Here is a 19,518-nt window from a genome sequence, read left to right as displayed (position 1 = left end):
CTATGCTGTAGGTAGAGTAAACATTACTACAGGTGGAGAGCGGCGGCTAGCAGGTCATGACGGTGAGAATCTGGGTGTTTAGGCTAGTAGCCATGATTTTACCATGGCAATGAATGGCCAGAATGCGGCTTCCGATCTAATTTTACTGGGGAGGGTTTTCCAACATTGTGCTGCGAGCACTGGAAAACTGGAGCCCCCTGCTGTTTTTAGGTTATAATTCGGGATCTTTAGTTGGTGTAGGTAAGGTGTTCTGGTGGGTCTAATGGGGCAGTGTGTAGAAAATTTGTCAGAAAGGTACCGTGGGGCAGTGTGTGATAGGCACTTGTGGGTGATGACCAGTGTTCTTAGCTTAATTCTGTCACGGATCGGGAGCCAGTGGACTTCTTTTCTAGCCGTAGATATGTGCGCCTTGCGCGGGAGGTTGAGGGCACATCTTAGTGCATTATTTTGCAGGATCTGGAGTCTATTCAAGTTTTTAGTGGTAGTGCCTAAGTAGAGTGTGTTGCAGTAGTCTAATTTAGACAATATCAGCGCTCTAGATAGGGTGAGGCAGCTAGAGGTGGAGAGAAAAGGCCTGCAGGCATTGATCAATTTATTGGTGTATGAGGTAGCTGCGATGGTAGAGTTTATTTGTTTCTTTAGTGATAGGGTAGAATCGAGGTATACACTGGTTAAGCCCTGCTTTTATAGGGTAGTCCTTTGTAACCCTTCAACCTGTGTAGTATTCTTAAGTCAATGAATTCTGTATGGCCCAACTGAACTCTTCTCTCTTTCTTGAGGTTCCAGGCTGACATCCAATTAGGACCTGAGTTGCATTTGAGTCCCTGCATGGATGTCCCGCCCTCCATCTCAGCTGATTGCAACCCTTTGCTGTGTTCCCCATGGGTGTCTGCAATTTTCCTGGTCTGAGCCGCACATGAGCTCGCTCCTGCTGTGTCTCCCCAGCCTGGTGCTGATCCGATCCCAGATGACCGTGGGCCACCCAGAACCACTGCTGAGCCAGAAGCTGCCATCCACTTCTCTCCTTGGGATTGAAAGGACACATCCGCCGCAGTGCTCTCTTGCCGCACAGCCCGCCTCCGTGGGACAACGGCTGAGGCCTCTGACTCCACCTTGGCTCTTGTGGCCTCCCCCATCTGACGGCCCCTCTCTCGACCAGACTCAATGGCTGCTCCTTCCAGGTAAGTACGTCTCTGAACAATTGGGTTGGGCTGATAGGTTGTCCGGCTCCCTCCCTTGTTGTCCGTTCACAGTCCATAGCTGGAAAAAAGGCACACAATGACCAGCCAATCCTATTATGATTTTCTTGCATGAACAGAGACCTAAAAACTTAAACGATCTGCAAACTATTTTAAGTTCCATCTGCTTGTCTTTGGCTCTGTTGAAAGCCCTCCAGAGTTGTATTCTCTAGAATCTTGGCAACACAGGAAAACCTTGCAAATTACAAAACTCTCAGATTCTGCCACAGGTTTACACGCATGTGCTATGAAATCTCCCCAAGGGAACTTATGCTACTCAGCAAACTCAACATAACAGGATTTACAGTCCCACCCCCACCTTCCCAGACCTTCGCACACACACTCAAGTGTACTGTGTTTGTACTGGTCCTTGTTGATCTCTTATCTACCTCCTCTGAGTCTCGATCTACTCTCATTCTACTGCTCGTTTACGGTGTATCTGATCTACAACAACCAAAACCTAAACACGTCTTAGGACGAGGAACAAGAGAGCAGAAAACACAAACAGCCAAAACTCTAACCATCCATAAAAGCAGAACTCTAGATGTAAAACGTGCCGTAAGCATGTCGGCTGTGGAAAGAAAAGCAATGTAGCAGCAAGCAAGTTAAAGGGCTGAAAGCTGGGCAACACTCTAGCCTTGCCCATGGCTTAAACCAATAGGCACCCAGATATTAGGCGATATCATGGGATCCCGCTGAACTTGTTGCCAGCTAATGACAGTGCCAGTTCTTGTCCTGCTGGTTTGGGGCAGGCATTGTTCTTTACAGAGGGCCAATCAGAGACAATGAACCGCCCAACGGGATTAGGTCAACTCTCTGAGGTTTGGGACCTTTATAAAAGGACCTAATCTCTTTCACTTTCTGTTTGTGGGTTTTGTTAGGCTGTAGTAGCAGGACATAACTTTGGTGGTTTTTCATGTGTATAGTGTTATTTCTTGCCAGTGAATAAATTGGAATGCTTTTTCAGCTCGTTTTGCCACTTTTATATTTTTGTGTGTTTATTAGGCACCCTTTGCCATCTGTGCCCAAAGTTTCACTCATAAATATTAACACAAAAATATGAAAGTTTTCCCTGGCTTTTCTCATTATCTTTTTCTCCTTTGTGTCACTGCAAAAGATTTTTTTTAAAACCTGTCCCTATTTCATTTCCATTTGATTATTTGGCAGCACGTTTTTCTACTAGGCCTTGTGTGATTTGTTCAATTTGTTTCGTTACCTTTCACTTAACCCCCCAAAAAAAGAAATATAATCATGAAAAATGTTTCATTTTATTTGACAGCTTGTTTATGAAACCTACACACATCCTCCGATCCTGTTTTAGTCACTTTCCTTTGTCTCAGAGCCCTATGTGAATCTATCTGTTTGCCCAAGAAGTCCCTTGTCTTTGTTTCTATTATCTAATGAGTCAGTCCTTCAGAAGAAGAAGATAATGGAAATGATGAGTCCTTCAGAGGTAGAAGACAATGGAAATGATGAGTCCTTCAGAGGAAGAAGACAATGGAAATGATGAGTCCTTCAGAGGAAGAAGACAATGGAATCAAGTGACAGATTTCATTAAAATTACCACCTCTAAGAAGATGGAGAAATTGATCAAGGATGTGAAAAATTTCTCTAAGGAGATGGCATATCCGTACTTACATGCTGATTATCAAGGCCCAGGCAATTGGAGAGATCCAGATAATACCTCAGGAACACCGATTCGAAAAAAGGTCACTTTTTCCGATACTTCATCATATGAAGGGGACGGTTACCAAAGAGGAAGTAGAGGAAACCAACAAAGGCAAAGAAACAGAGGGTTTCAAAGAGGAGGTAGAAGAGGGAGACAAAATATGTTTTTTCAATATCCCCCCTATTTCTATCCACAAGGGTTTGCCCCCCCAGGGCCCATGCAACCGTATCCATCGCAAGAACTCCCTTTTCCTCCACCCCAAACAGGCCCACCGCCCTTAGGAAACATGTTCGAAACAAAAGGTGAGCATACAGAAGATAAGTTCCCCTTCAGCTGTGTACAATCTTTCTGACAAAATATTGACTACCAAAGAAATATCCATATTAGAAAAAGGGTTTTCCTTCATTCCGATGAAGGACCCTAGTAAAATCGATGTGGAAACAGAGTTGAGGAGGTTTTTTTTCGGAAAATTAGACCCAAAGACTTTTTTGGCGATTCACCCTATGAATCGATTTAAAGGATGGCTAATACTCCCTTTAAACCACCATCCACTTTTACTCCCTCCCTCAACATGATTTCGAAAGAAACTGCCACATTTGAAAAGGCAGTACTTCAAGACTGTAATGCTTTCTATGATAACAAAGAGAAAAATAGGCGAGATACCAAATGCTTTAATTTCACCAAAGACGATTGGGTAGGATTAAAGAACTTACAATCTGATAGATCGGTTGTCATCAAGAAAGCTGACAAAGGAGGTGGAGTTGTAGTATGGGATGCTGTCAAATATGACTGTAAGGTCATTAGACAATTGAACAACTAAGAGGTTTATGTCAAACTGCAGGGAGACCCCTCGCAGAATATACTGAAAGAAATAGAAAGTTTGTCCAAGGATGCTTTAGAAAGGGAAATTATCACTCAGAAGGAATTTAATTTCCTTGTCCCTAAGAACACCAGGACTCCCCTAATTTATATGCTGCCCAAAATTCATAAGGGCATGGTCTCACCACCTGGCAGACCGATTGTTTCCCTCAGTGGGTCTATCCTCGAACCTGTGGGGCAATATTTGGACCATTTTTTGAAACCTTTGGTGAAAACACTCTTACCTACCTATCTGACTTTACCGACGTCATTAGAATTGTGGAGGCTTTTCCTTTTGATAGCGACCACGACGTGCTTATCACCTTAGACGTGGAGTCGCTATATTCTAACATCCCGCGGGGGCTCTCATTGGGGATTATGAATAGGTTTTTACAAACTAGGACCGACATTATCTCTGTCCCTAGTGAGTTCCTGGTTGAATTATTGGAAATTGCTCTTACCAGAAACTTCTTTAGATTTAAGAATGCATATTACATGCAGATTAAGGGAACGGCGATGGGGGCATTGTTTGCACCAACTATGCCACCCTTTACATGTGGGATTTCGAGGAATCTAACATCTTGATAGACTTGAACCCGTTTAGACCAGCTCTTAAATTGTATAAGAGGTACATCGATGACATACTTATCATCTGGGACAGCACTAAGGGGGACTTTAATGCGTTCTTCTTATGGATTAACAATTTAAATCCTAATTTGAAATTTACTATGCAAACGACCAATAAGGAGATCGCATTTTTAGACCTCCTTGTTAAGGTGGACACAAACGTACTTGTAGTGGACCTTTATAGAAAGGATTCCGACAGGAATACAATACTGCACCACAAAAGTTTTCATGCCCAGTCTTTGAAATCTAATATTCCTTACGGTCAGTTTCTGAGGGCCAGGAGAAACTGCACTAATATAGAAGACTTCAATAAGCAAGCTTCTGCCATCGAGGAAAGGCTGACAGAGAGAGGATACCCCAAAACATTACTTAAACAGTCGAAAAAACGTGCAAGGTACCAGCATAGAGATGTCCTTTTAAAAAAGGACATCAAAGAAAGAAAGTTGGGGGGTGACCAACTAGTATGTGCCCTCACATTCAACACCCAACATAGTCAAATCAAGAAGATAATATCCAATCATTGGCATCTACTTCAGCTCAATATGCTGAAATTGGCAAAACCCATTTATGCATTCAAAAGAGGCAGAAATATTAAGAACTGGATCTCCAAATCTGACAGAAATACGGCTCAAGATAGCCAACCTACCATCACTGCCACTTGGGGTATATTGCCCGTTAAGGGACACTATCCCTGTGGCAATTGTTCGAGTTGTGCCAGCACTTCTGCTACTGCCTCTATTGAGATTCATGAAAGAATCTGGGATCTGAGGCATCATACCACCTGCCTCAGTACCAATGTAATATACGTTATCATATGCCCTTGTAAAAAAGCTTACATTGGGAAGACATCCAGAGCTGTCAAATTACACATAAGTGAGCATAAATCTAAGATTAGAACGGGCCAGCAGAATGCTCCGTTAACAATGCACTTTTTGGAACTGAGCCATAGGCCAGAAGATTTGAAGTGGTGGGTAGTTGAGAAAGTGTTGGGCACTGATGCGGCCAACACGGCCGCACGCCTAGCGCAAAAAGAACAATGGTGGATATATCATACCAACAGCTTAGAGAGGGGCCTGAATCAACGAGAAGAATGGAATTGACTTTTCTTTTCTTTTCTTTTCTTTTTTGACTAATCAGTGGGTTTCCCCCCCCCCGTTGCGCTGCAGTTGCCGTGGGGTAGTCACAGGGTGAGTTAAATCCCCCCCATGAAAGATTATATCCCTTCGAAACATCTGTGAAGTTCTGCTCTTGTTTTGATTTTGGGACCCCAATCGCCAGGGCTTTTATTTTATTTTATTTTATTTTATTTTCCGTGTAGGATAAATGTCCGTTTTTAGTCCTTCCTTTGTGTTTATGCCACAATTTGGAAATAAAAGAGGGACTATGATGGACGTTTTCCTGTCCTGTTTTCAGATGTACACGGCGTTACACCATGGGCTCCGATTGCTGCAAACAAGGTAAGCGGGTTAGAAGTAGGCGTTTGTCCGTCGTATTGTTTACTTTAGCTGCGGCTGACTGGATCTGTTTATTCACAGATTCCCGCATCAGCGAATGCGCCCGTCAGCGACGAGGTGTTTTCTTTTCGTGACCACGAGCGTTCAAATAGTGCTGCTGATTAGAAAGGAGACAAGTGCTCCTCCGTTTGGAGAGTGTTATCATAACGAAGGTAAGAGGTTTGTAGTATTAGGGAGATGGCGGGTCTGCCCGCAGTAGTACACATGCCACATTTGAATTCCTTTAGTTTTAAGAGGATTTAATTTGTTTCCTAGATTGTTTTTTGAAAATTTGAGAAGAGTCATTTTCTCTTCCCGCCCTGCTGGATTAAGAAGTGACAGAGCCTCCAGTGTGATTCTATGGGAAGCTGTGGAACAGGTAGAAAGGACCATTAGGCTGAGACTGCGTTTCTGACCTGAACTTGGAACGGATCAGTTTAGGTATAGAATTGTTTGCACTTATAGCTTCCTATAAAGAGATCAGTATAGGCAGTCTCCATTGCGTGGCATTAAAACATTTTGGTTGCTTTTCTCCCGTGTTTTTGGCATAGGTTTCGCTTTTGTGAAAACCCAGTATTTCTGGACACACACCAGAAGCTACTGGAATAAAAGCTATTAGGCGAACCGAATGGGGTTCGCAGGTATGTTTTTTACGTCTATTTGAATTTTGAAGCAGGTCGCAGTGGGGGTGGTGGGTGTTAATGGAGAGGGCACTTAGCACTCAAAAGGATATGTGCTATTAAGCAGGAATATTGGAGCAGCAGTATTCCTTTTTTGAACCCTGGAGCCCTAAATGAAATTGGGGGGTTGACTACGGGTATACGAAAATGGACTGATTTGGTCGGTTGGGGTTTTCGCCTAAATTGGCTGCATTGAGCGGTATTGGTGGGACCGTGGGAAAGGGATACCCACTTGGACTTAGAGACAACTTTGTTCTGGTGTCCAATGTATGGTCCTAATTGCTAGAGAGAGTTATTGATAGAAGGTTGACAGCAGTATGTTTTTGTAACAATGTTTTAATTGTATGTTTGTTTGTTGTTAGAACGTTGCTATTGGTCATCCAATCCTGATGAAGACACACATAATCTGTCAAGCCGAAACTATTAACCAACTGGGAAGCCTTTTATTGGAAAAAAGATTGACATTGTTGGGCACCAATAGTCGATATTCTGTCTGGAATGAACTGTTATTAACAATGTTAAGGCGTTGTGAATCACTAACAACACAATGGAAAAGAAGTGGATTAATGAAATGATCAGCTTTTGTAACTTCTTAGTATGTCTATGTATCTTTTAGATACTGCATTAGAGAGTGAATGTATGGATGCATGATTAGTAAAATGTTTTTTAAGAATTGATTAAATTAAAATGCGTCTACGTTTTTTAGACAAATCTAAATAAAATGAATATAATGATTTGAGCATGACATTCTTCTGTCCACCTTCTTCAGTCTCTCTCGTCCTCCTGGTACCATTTTCGTTATATTACATGGTTCTACCTCAAGGTATCAGTGAAAGTTGAGGTTCCCACTTTGGGAAATGATGAGTCCTTCAGAAGAAGAAGACAATGAAAATGATGAGTCCTGCAGAGGAAGAATACAATGGAAATGATGAGTCCTTCAGAAGAAGAAGACAATGGAAAAGATGAAGCAATGCAGGGCAGGGATTTGGTGGAGGAAGATAAGATTCTCCTTTCATGGGGCAAGGACATTGATTGCTAGATGGAGGTCTCGGGGGAGTCCTAATGTTGTGGGCCCTCTAGGTGCCAAATGCCCACAGCCAGAATATGTGTTGCAAGACGTTAGACACACAATTTGGGACAGCTCAATTAAGAGCAGGAGGGGCAGGGCTGACAGAGTGTTTGCCATTGCCAGGAGGGAAGCAGATGGAACAGAGGCCAGTGTCAGAGGGGGAGTCTGTGGAGGAGGAAGCTGGGCTGACAGAGTGTTTGCCATTGCCAGGAGGGAAGCAGATGGAAGCAGATGGAACAGAGGCCAGTGTCAGAGGGGGAGTCTGTGGAGGAGGAAGCTGGGTTGACAACCCAGTATCCGCCACTGCTACAGAGGGATATGGCAGAGAGGGGAGTGGAGGAGAAAAGGCTAGTGCAGGGAGGTGTTTTGCCAGAGGTCTTGGTTTTCACTAAGGCGGATATGCAGGCAATACTTGCCGTAATGCAAGAAAAGGGAAGTGCAGTTGTGGATCCACCCACTCTCTGCCAACTGTTGGACAATGTTTTAACCAACTTGAAAGTTGGCAGAGAGTGGGTGGTAACCCACAGAAAGACCACATCAGAGGCATTGGGATGCTTGGAGGCACACAAGGAGAGGGCGTTGCTGGTGGTGCATGGAAAGATGGAAGATCAAAGAGTGGAGAGTACAGAGGTGGTGCCCCAGCAGATGTCTCAGTAGCAGGAAGAGGCTGAGGCATCTGCTTCTTTGCATGCTGTCAGATGCCAAGCAGTGCTAGGTTCATCCTGGTCCCAGATGGAGCCCACTTCATCATGGACCTGGAAGCACTGAAGATGCTAGAGAGTAGAACAGTGAGGAGATATGAAGGCTCTCTGAAATACAATATATGCAACACACCTGTGATGTCAGTACACCAAAGACATGTTGCTCCTTTGGCGTCAACACCATGGGCAACCACATGGAACCAAGGCATGGCCAAGCGAGCCATTCCAGCAGGTCAACCTCCAGTGACCCCTCTTTCAAGGAACCTTCCCGTTATAGGTATCAGAAGGCCCTATCAGCATGACACAGACACACCCGCCTGTTGCTGATCAACGACGCACTGGCGCAAGCAACCACCCAATCCGTCCAACACTGTGGCAATCCAGATGTTCCACACTGACCAAAGAGATACTATGAAACTAATCTCACTGCCAGCAGAAAGAGGGAACCTATGCACATCAGAAATGCAATCCAGATGCTATGTGTAGTCCTGATATAAACGTTAAACTTCACTACGGCTTTGACGAGCCACCTGTCTCTGACACCAGTGGACATACACAATCTGAAATTAACGATACTTTTGGCAGGCTGCCATTGTCAAATGCTGGTGAACCTTTTATTAAAGCTTGTTAAGTGCTTTCTAATATTTGTAGCCAGGCCCCTGTGGAAAAGCAAGCCAGCTGTTGGGTCGGGGAACTTGCTGAGGTGTGACCCATGACAGGAGTATGGGGAATACACAAAGGGGCAGAACCCTCATAGCAGTGTGGTTTGTTTGGGTGAGGCTCAGTGAGGAGAAGGAGGTCCCAAAGACGAAGTGGAGGATGGACGGTGTAGAGAAGCGTGGAGACACATTTCTGAAAGTGTGTGCATGGGTGTGAGAGTACTTCTTCATTCTTTACATGAAACCGCTTGGAACCCTCCTCGCTCCACACAACCACATCCACTAATACACAGATGACAGACATCTCTACCTCAAGATATCCTCCATCAAGGATATCCACAGACTCAAGGTCTGTATCTCACGGATCCAGTCATGGGTGTCCACTGCTTTCCTGAAGCTCAACCCCTCCAAGACTAAATTCCTATTACTGCTGACCAACAACACCCAGACATCCAGACCTGGCTCTCTGCTATGCACCCTGGGGCTTCACTCCCTAGCTGGCCACCTGTGCCATATCCATTGGGTTTGACATCGAAAGACACCTCTCTTTCAAACAGCAAATAGCAAGAAAGACACAAACAGCTAGGTACCAACTTTATCTCCTTCGGAAAATCAAGCCCTTCCTCCCAGAAAATAACTTCAGATCTGCTGTCCAAGCCTTGGTCTTCTCCAAACTGGATGGTGACAATGCCATTTTGGAAGGCCTTCCAGTGACTAACCTGGCTCCTCTGAGATGTGTGCTGCATGCTGCAGCACGACTCATCAATGAACTGTGCAAATTCTACCACATCACACCGACCCTCATCGAACTGCACTGGCTCCCGCTGAAGGCCTGTATCATCTTCAAATCCTGCTGTCACCCTGAAGTCCCCAAGCTACCTCACTAAGAAACTCAGCATCTCCAGAGGCCAATGATCCAACAGAAGTAGGCACATGTGCAGACTTGAACTCTGCCGGTGCAGGAAGGAAAAATCTGAAGACAGGACTTCTCTGGCTATGCCCAAGGACTCTGGAACCTCCTCCCTATTAACATCTGTCGTGCCCCCTCCATTCCACATCTCAGAAAGGAGCTCAAGCCACTCCTCTTCGCTTCAAGGATTGGGTCCACCCTACCACCTAGGTCCATACACCATCCACTCCCCACCACACATGAAACTAGGTGATTTAATCCCCACTGTTTCCTCCCGTGGTTACTTGCAGATCCATTGCTGACAATTGCCCACCCTCACCTGTTGTTAGACACCCACTCCATTATTTTTCTGGTCACCAATCTTGTTCTTCCCCCTATGACTGTAAAGCCCTACATTGCTTCTCAAAGCTCGGTCTGAACTCAATAAATACCACAAAAGAAAAAAAAAATATATAATAATAATAATAATAATAATAATAATAATAAAGGTGAGTGAGGGAGACTAACAAAGGGAGAGATATTAAATTGGAAGAGGACTGGGAGAGTGAAGAGAGGGTACCTGTGGGAGAAGGCGTAGTTGGAATGTAGTGTAGCAGCAGTAGTATGGAGAGGGGAGAATAGTAGATGGGAGAGGGGGTATCAGTAGAGTGGAAAGGGGAGAGTAGTTGAGTGGCGTGGGAGAGTAGTAGGGTGGAGGGGGGAGCGTAGAAGTAGAGAACTGAGAAGAGTAGGAGCAAGAAGGAGTGCATCCGAGGGAGAGGGGAAGAGCAAGAAAGGGAGGGACAAAGGAAAGTGGGCGGAAGAAAAGGGAGTAGAGTAGACTATATAGGGAGGACTAATAGAACATCAGGTCGAGGAGCACAAGAGTGTGCAATGAAGGTACCAAGTGAGACTTGTGTGATTGAAATCACTTCTTTGTTTAGTATTTTATTGGTGGACCTAGATTCGGTTTCACATAGAGTGTTCTCACAGGGCTAGAGAGCCAAAGAATGTTTGCCTTTAGTGCATAGGCCTTCACGACTGAACAGTCATTTATTAGATAGTAGGGGTAACTGATCTATAGTTACTTTTTTGGGGTTTAGTGATCATTCGTTGGGAGCAAGCTGAACCCCACTGCAGTGGTGGATACCGTGGAGGAGCCTAGGCAGCACCACCCTTCTCTCTTGTAGGTAACTAACTGGGCATTGTGCAAGAGGGTAGGAAAGGGGCTGAAAAGGGGGCAGGTGGCGTGAATTCCATCTGATCCAGAAGAAAAGTCCTCAAATATTGATGGAGTGGCGCTACTTGTTTGCGATTATGTCACAATCAGTTGTAGAAGCTGCATGGTTGGGCCACTGTATGAACAAATGAAAATTGAGATTGAACTAATGAGAAAGGAGTTCAGGATTGTAAGGAATACGTCCAGACCAGAATGAAATGGATGGACCACATGTTGGTGACTGGGAACCTAAGTTGTTTAATTTATTTATTTAATTGTTTCTTTATAACGATACCTGAATTTCTGTTAGGCGTAGGTCCCTCCCAACGTGCAGGACCCCAAAATCTAGCCGTGCTTCAGGAGGCTACTGAACTACTCAACTGTCTCTCAATCCAGCTGTGTGTGGCACTGTACTCCATTGATCTGTTAGGCATAGGCCTCTTTCCCACTAAGTAGGACGTTCAAGTCTTGAAGTAATTACCACACCATGCAGGTTTCCCGAAATCCAGGCATGTAGTCATACTGTGAAGATCGGATGCAAAGCATATAACCCACTAACCAAAAAACTCAAACCTTCTTCATACCTAGCTCACTCAAAAATCTCACACAACCATGTGTCGCACCGCAAGCCGCATGCACTTCACCACACCGCAACAACGCATAAACCACCCCCACAGCACACAAAGTCTGACATTGATCCGATACTTGCACCAAAGCTGTTTGCACGGTGTATACCGAGATGAAGCTGCCAACAGAATACCAACCCTCTCACTAACCTACTCCCTCTACACCGCATTAACCAACCCCGCATTTTTTCCTTTGCAGATTCGCCAGAGCGCCTGTGGACCAACTCCGTTGGTGACGGTGCTCAGTACAAATACCTTTAACATTTAACATTTAACTTAACACACTTAATACCTGAGCTTGGTTTCTAACCATGGATCAGGGATTTTAACCTCTGCTGCTCTGCGAGGCCTTGCTTCCAAGACCAGCATGTTGCCCCTGTGCTATCCTCCATTGGGACATTGCCAAAACATCTTCAGATGGCTGATCTCCAATGATGTATGTTCCACCTGCTCTTGATGCACATATAAAGACTACACCTAGGGTTAGGCCCCTTGTGTTATTTAATATTCTCTTATGGATTGACGAAAAGGCAATGAGCCTCATTATAGGTTTGTCGGTCCAGTAGTAATGGTGCCGGTGAGCGGCACCCTCAAGCACAACTCGTCGGATGCACCGGCACCATTCATGAATGGTGCCGGTGCATCTGACCTCCCCATTCTCATTGAGCCCCATGGGGCTCAAATGGGAATGGGGAGTAATGAATACCGGCACCCAGCAATGGTGACGGACTGGGTCCGCCGGGGTCAGAATGCCCCCGTACGTCCCCATTGTCGGGTGCCGGTAAATTCACGAGTTTGGTGGCAGCCGTGCCGGTTGTACCGGCACGAGTACTGCCAGATTCGTAATGAGGCCAAATGTATTTTTCAACTAGTGTAGAAAATGGAGAGCGCATCAATATACCTCTCAAGTCAACCTTAAATTAGCAGAATAAAGTAGAGGCCAAGCATGTAGAAATCTGAAGAGAATGTGAGGTGAATGTAAATGAGAGAAAATAAGGGTTAGGTTTTGAGCATCCAATTTGGTAAATTTTTATGATTTAACATCATACAGTCATTGTTGGACTTGGGTTGCTGGTGTGTTTTCTACAGTAACTGTTCAGATGTTTGCCAATGGAGAAGAACTGAGCAGCACTAGTAGTACAAATGCACATAGCATCTATTACTAGAACATTCATCCCATGATATGATATGGCATTTGTAACGTGCCTATTCACAAGTGTTTCAAGGTGCGACGAGGCAGGGGGGGGGGAACAAGGGGAGAACAGACAACGATCCTACTAGGCCAGGTGTCATTCAGATCGCGCAAGTGCAAAGGTAGGGGGACTGGGAAAAGTGCAAGGGGAAGGGGAGAGGGGAAAGTGCAGTACATGGTTAGTAGAATACAAGATAAATAATAGGGCCAACTGGTGGCAAGTGCAAGGAGAGTGCAGTACATGGTTAGTAGAATACAAGATAAATAATAGGGCCAGCTGGTGGCAAGTGCAAGGTAAGTGCCGGGAGAAGGGGCTGTAGGATACAGAGACAGTCCCGTAGTGCAGGTAGGCAGTGCAGGGAAGAGTGGCTGGGCCAAGGACCGAGATCGGTGAGTGGCCCAGTTGCAGATTCAGTGCAGGTTCAGTGATTTTAGCAGGGGAGAGAGGGAGAGAAAGCGGAGGCAAAGAGGAAGGTTTTGAGGTGCTTCCGGAACCGGAGATGGTTCTCCTCAAGTTTCAGGGAGGCAGTAAGGCTGTTCCAGATGGAGGCCCCTGCTGCGGAGAGAGATCTACCCCCAGCTCGTTGCTTGGAGAAGCGGCTGACCCTGAGGTAGTTGGAGGTGGATGAGCGAAGAGCTCGAGAAGGAAGATATTTAGGAAGAGAGAGTTGAAGGTATTTTGGCCCGAGGCCCCAGAAGGCCTTGTGGACAATGAAGAGGGTTTTGAACTTAATCCTCGCAGCCGCTGGGAGCCAGTGTAGCAATTTCAGTCCTGGAGAGATACGGTCCCTGGGCTTGAGGCCAAGGACAAGTCTCGCAGTCCTGTTCTGGATGAGTTGCAAAGGGCGGAGAGTAGAGGCAGGAAGATTTAGATAGAGGCTGTTACAGAAGTCCAGCTTTGAGAGAACCAGGGCTCTGGAGACAGTGAGCTTCTGGGAGAAGGAGAGGAAAGGAAGGATACCTCTGAGGAGGTGTAGCTGGTAGTGTGACTTCTTAGAGACGTCAGATATGTGAGGAGAGAAAGAGAGTGTGGAGTCGAAGATGACCCCGAGGTTTTTTGCCTTGCAGGTAGGAGCAGGAAGAGGGCCGAGGGAGGCCAGCCAGAGAGCTGCAGGGAAGGAGGGAGTGGGTGTGCCGATAAGTAGAATCTCAGTCTTACTGGCATTAAGGCAGAGGTCGTTGGCGGCACACCATTCCTGGATAGCAGAAAGACAGTCAGAGATAAGGGAAGGGGAAGAGGAGGCCGAGGGAAGCCTGAAAATGAGCTGGGTATCATCCGCATAGCACTGAAAGTTGGGACAGAGAGCGGCGATGCAGTGAGCAAGAAGTGCCAGGTACTGGTTGAACAGCCAGGGGGAGAGGTTAGATCCCTGGGGGACACCACAGTTAGAGAAAAAGATGTCAGAGAGGAAGGAACCCAGTTGGACCTGGAAGGGTCGATTGGAGAGGAAGGAGGTCAGCCATGCCAGAGCCTGACCAGTGATACCCAGGTTATCACGGAGACGGTTGAGCAGGATGTTGTGGTTGACAGTGTCAAAGGCAGAAGAGAGGTCGGGCAAAATGAGAACACAAGGGGTGTTAGAGTTAAGGTTGGAGAGCAGGTCCTCACGGATGTTCAGGAGAGCAGTTTCCGTGCTTCTGGCAGCTCTGAAGCCAGACTGATGGTCATGAAGACTACCAACAGATTCAGCATGGAGATTAAGCTGGGAGATGGCCAGTTTCTCCAGTTTCTTGCCCAGGAAGGGAGTGATAGAGATTGGGCGATAGTTAGCTGGGCAGGAGGGGTCGGAAGAGGGTTTCTTAAGAAGGGGGTGCACAAGGGAGTGCTTGAGGGGGGATGGGAAGACTCCAGAGGCGAAGGAGTGATTCCAGAAGTCAGCCAGGGCAGGCACCAGGGAGTCGATGTGGTCCTTGATAGTTTTGGAGGAACAGGGGTGGACCTGTTTTGACGAGACTTTCATAGATCGGACTTGTCTCGAAACCTCGTCAGCAGAAAAAAGGGGAACGGCAGAGAAGGAGGGAGGAGGGGTGGCTGCAGAAGGGCCAGAGGGAGAGCAGGGAATAGAGGAGGGGAGATGATAGGAGGAGAGTGAGGACAGTATGTCCTGAGTTTTTGAAATGAAGTGAGAGGCCAGTGCCGTGCACAGGGCCTGGGAGGGGACAGGAGAGGTGGAGACTGCAGCAGGGTTGGCCAGCTCCTTGCAGATTTTAAAGAGTTCGGCCGAATTGTTAGATGCCGCAGAGATGCGGGCTTGGATAAGGGCTCCATGTGAGGAACCTGAGGGCATCTTCACTTCTACTCCCCCGAATCCTGCTCTCAGGTGGCCAGGGAAAGGACATCGCTTTCGGATCCCAACTCTGGAGGTGGATATGCAAGGAGGCTCACCTGGGTGGAGGGAACTTGGGGAGTGGGGAGAGGATGTCTTTGAGTGAGACATTGTATCTTTTTTATTTTTTTTTATTTTATTTTGGTTTCATTTACAAAACTGTAACCAATATATCTTTTTATGACGCAAAGATTTAAAATATATACATAATCTTCTGTATAATGTAAAGTCATTCATTTTATAATACTGAATTATTCCTTGTTACACTCCCAACAAAATGTTGTATGATTTTACAGGGGTAATATCTATTAAACCACATACCGTACACAAGAAACGTGCAACTGTCAGTCTTGGAGACACGGATTTTCCATGAAGCATATTCCACCAAATTACCTCTGGATACACTACTTCTGTATTAGCCACAAATGTACCGAAGAAGTCAAGTCTTTTTCCAGATAAGGACTCGCATTCCAAAAGCAAGTGTCTAATGATTTACTCTTGCAAAAACGACATGCCACATGCCCCCTCCCAGTACGATCTCTGAACTCAATAATTTCCCCTGTTTGCAGCACATTAAATAGAAATCTCATAATGGCTTGGCTCTATTCGCTATCCGGAAATTTGTTAAGGTACGGTTCAAGGGATCCCTGAGACTTCCAATTTGATATCAAGTGCCCATATAATGAAGTATTAGTATTTAATACTTTCTGCATTGTTTCCGCCCTATCTGAATGCTGTAGGAAGCATTTCACTTTCTTTGGGTTTGAGACCAGAAGTTCAATGTTTGCTCCAATTTTATCTAATGAATCTCTACAGCATTCATACATAGATAACAGTAACTGAGAATTCTAGTGGCTAGTCCTCAATTGTAGCCCTAAAATTATATATAAGTTATTACCAGTTGCCTGAATCAACTTTCTAAATAGTGTATTTTTTCTCCATTCAACTATACTTCTCAATGACTGCAGCCCCAACTCATACCCGAGTGCTGCAAGCATAATGCAGTTAGGGAGAATATATAGCAACTCCCTCCATATTTTTGACTCAATCCTACAAAGCTCATGTTGTATGCTTACTGGAAAAATTGCAAGTCCGTAAATTAGTTTTGGTATTATCTTTGAGTTGTAAAACCTAATCAATGGCTGCAGTGTGTATCTGCAAGTAATACGCATGTTTTTTTAAAGTTGTAAAGACAGGGTAGCCCAGACACTTAACTGAATTTCTACATACCAGTTTATAATTATTTATGACCTGGAAGTCCCCCGCCTTCGCCAATCTCTCGCTGTCTCTCACCCGGGGACACTGGACCGGGATGCCTTCCCCTCTCCACCCCCCCTATTTTTCTTTTTCTTATAGGCCCCACACGGTGGGCCTGGGTCATCACCCCTCCCCACTTGACGCAACCTTGAAGCTACTAAGATCCACTACTGGGCCCCACCGCCCTCTCTCGTCCACCCCGGGGCTTCATACACAAGCAGCCTATCATCACTGACCCTCACGCATGACCTTCCTTGACCCCGCCAGTAATCCGCCCATAAGCATACGGGCCAACACCTCCTTCCCAGCACTCCAGGTTCATCAACACATCCGTGCCCGGTCCACTTGGGCCTCCACCATTTGCACCTCACTCCAACCTTCCCCAGCTGGGACCATTACAGCAACCTTTGTATCATTCCACTTTTTTCATCTTCCTTCAAGATGAGCTAACAAGCCACGATCAAAAACCCTATCCAGGGGTTTTCGCAACACACTCCAATGCGAGCCCGCTCTACTACCCATTTGTAAGCACAGGCCCTCCTGGCACTTAACTAGCATTGTTTCTGTCCTACCAAATTCTAGGTCATCTAACCCTCACCTAACTCTCTCTCTCCCCAATTCTCTCTTTATTATTTTACTTTATTTTCTCCCCCCGCTCCTCTCTCCTTGGTACTTGATGTCTATCTGACCTTCCTAACGTATAAATACCTTGCCTGTAATTGTATCAACAATGATGTATTATGTTATCAATATGCCTTACTACTCTGCACCAACCACCATCACCCACTATTCACCACGGATCCAATTTCACATACCATGCTGTTCAACTCCTGTTTTGCTTTTTTCATTACTGTGGCCAACTGTGTTGAAATGATATATGAACCACTCCACCGTTACTCTCAGTATACAATATGTCACTGCATCGTTCACTCTTCCACTTCACTTATCACTCACCAACCCTCACCCCACACAGCCTTGAGAAAGACTTTGGTTGAAACGCGCATCGGCTGTGTTTTGTTTTATCACCCAGGCACAATGTGCCGCAAGTGTTATGTTGCACCTGAACTTATAAATATCAATGCACAACTACAACTCAAGACTGATCTGTGAATAACTACCGACAGTACTGGAGCACCAACTCCCTGCCAGCACCCGCAACTAAAAGGGTTTTGTCAACCATCGCTGAACTTCCAGTTTATAATTATTTAGATTCCAACCAAATGATGGCAGCTTTTTCCGATTACCTAAGCATAGAACCATGGACTGCTTCGCATTTATAGTAAGACCATTTAAGTCAACACATTTTTTAAAAGCGTTTATTAGGCGCTGCAGACCAATTGGTGTATTATCTCTCAATAAGAAATCGTCTGCGTAGGCGCATCAATTAATTTTTTCCCACTCAATCTTTGGGGAAATAAAAGAGGCAAAGTCTAAGAATTTCCCTGCGTCAGATACATATAGATTGAATAGGGTAGGGCCAAAGATACACCCTTGGCATAAACCATTTATAGTTCGGATTGGAATTGAAAGGTTACCCTCATAATTCAGTCGTACCTGAACTATTGAACCTTCATGTAGATCGATTAGAATTGAAAAGATGTCACAAGGCATCCCTAATCATAAGAGTTTTGACCATCACTGAACCCGGTCTACACGGTCAAATGCTTGCGACAAGTCTATTGCTGCCACGTAAATGTGAGTGTCCTCTTTATTCCATGACTTTTCTTGGAGTAGCAAAAACAACAAACCAGCTATTTTGGTGCCCATTAGCTTCCTGAATCCAAATTGCTTATGAGAAAATATGGAGTTTTGTTCTGACCAATCATACATAAGCTTTAAGACCAACCCCGCGAAGATCTTTGAATCAGCGTACATTATCGCAATCGGTCAGTAATTTTTTGGATCACTCCTCTCCCCTTTCTTATACACTGGTATTATGTATGAGGTTCTCCAGGAGCAAGGGGTATGTTTATTTACAAGGATATCAGAGAACAACAAGAACAGTGCCTTTTCCCACATCTCTGGGTTAACCTTTAGAATGACATTGGCTAAGCCATTTGGACCTGAAGCTCAAGATGGATTTGATTTCTGGATTTGAGTCACTATCTCTGCAATTGAAAAGTGGCGTTTCCATTGCTGCGTATTTAAGGCAAGGATTACTGCGGAAGGGGGAATGGGTAGATGCATATAGGTTCCCAAAATGGCCCACAGATTCTTCCTCTGAAACACAGTTTGTTTGAGTTGCCATTTGGGAGGACTCCATGTCATTTATCAGACTCCACAAATGGCAGGCAGAACAATCTTTAAGTGTGGATAACATTGCCTCGTGATCTGCTTATATCATTACAGTCCGATGGGCTCTAGTCCAATTCTTCAACTTCTGTTTTACCCTGTGCATTCTTATTCATTTCTTATCCCAGGCAAGGGAACAATTTCTTATTCTTCACTCCTCTTTACTACTCAAATTTGTATGTGTATGTGCATTGACTAACGGGCCAAATACGTGTGTATGCTTCGGTCTGCCCCACCCCCTTTGCTTTTAGTGATCTCGATATAATTTTCTCAACATAACCTGAGAATTGCCCACAAGTAAATATCATGCCTCTCTCTTCCAGCTGTAAATTATGACTATTTACGACAAATTCAGCTTTCCCACATTTCCTTCATGTCATGTTATTCTATTTTTATTGACATTCACATTCAAATTTCCGTGGGAATAATATCTATACAGTGTTTCACCCCTTATATTTATTACCACCTCTAATAGTCTATGATCAATAAAATTCTTATCAATCAACTTAAAAGAATTGCATGCTTCAAATAGAATTTCCTACAGTATACACGCATTTTGCCGAACGAAATTTCATAGTGGGACTTTTCATCGCTGACCCTTTCATCGCCACCATTTTTTTTTAAACATTTTTTTAGGGGGGGTGTTTGTGTGGGTTGGGGTATGAATATTTAAGTAAGGGCGTGTTTGGGGTGGCGCAGCCCCCCCCATAAATAAAAAAAAT

Source organism: Ambystoma mexicanum, chromosome 12 (genome assembly GCF_040938575.1).
Source record: "Ambystoma mexicanum isolate Mex_15411 chromosome 12, UKY_AmexF1_1, whole genome shotgun sequence".
Taxonomy (NCBI): Eukaryota; Metazoa; Chordata; class Amphibia; order Caudata; family Ambystomatidae; genus Ambystoma; species Ambystoma mexicanum.
Note: the sequence above shows the minus strand (reverse complement) of the source record.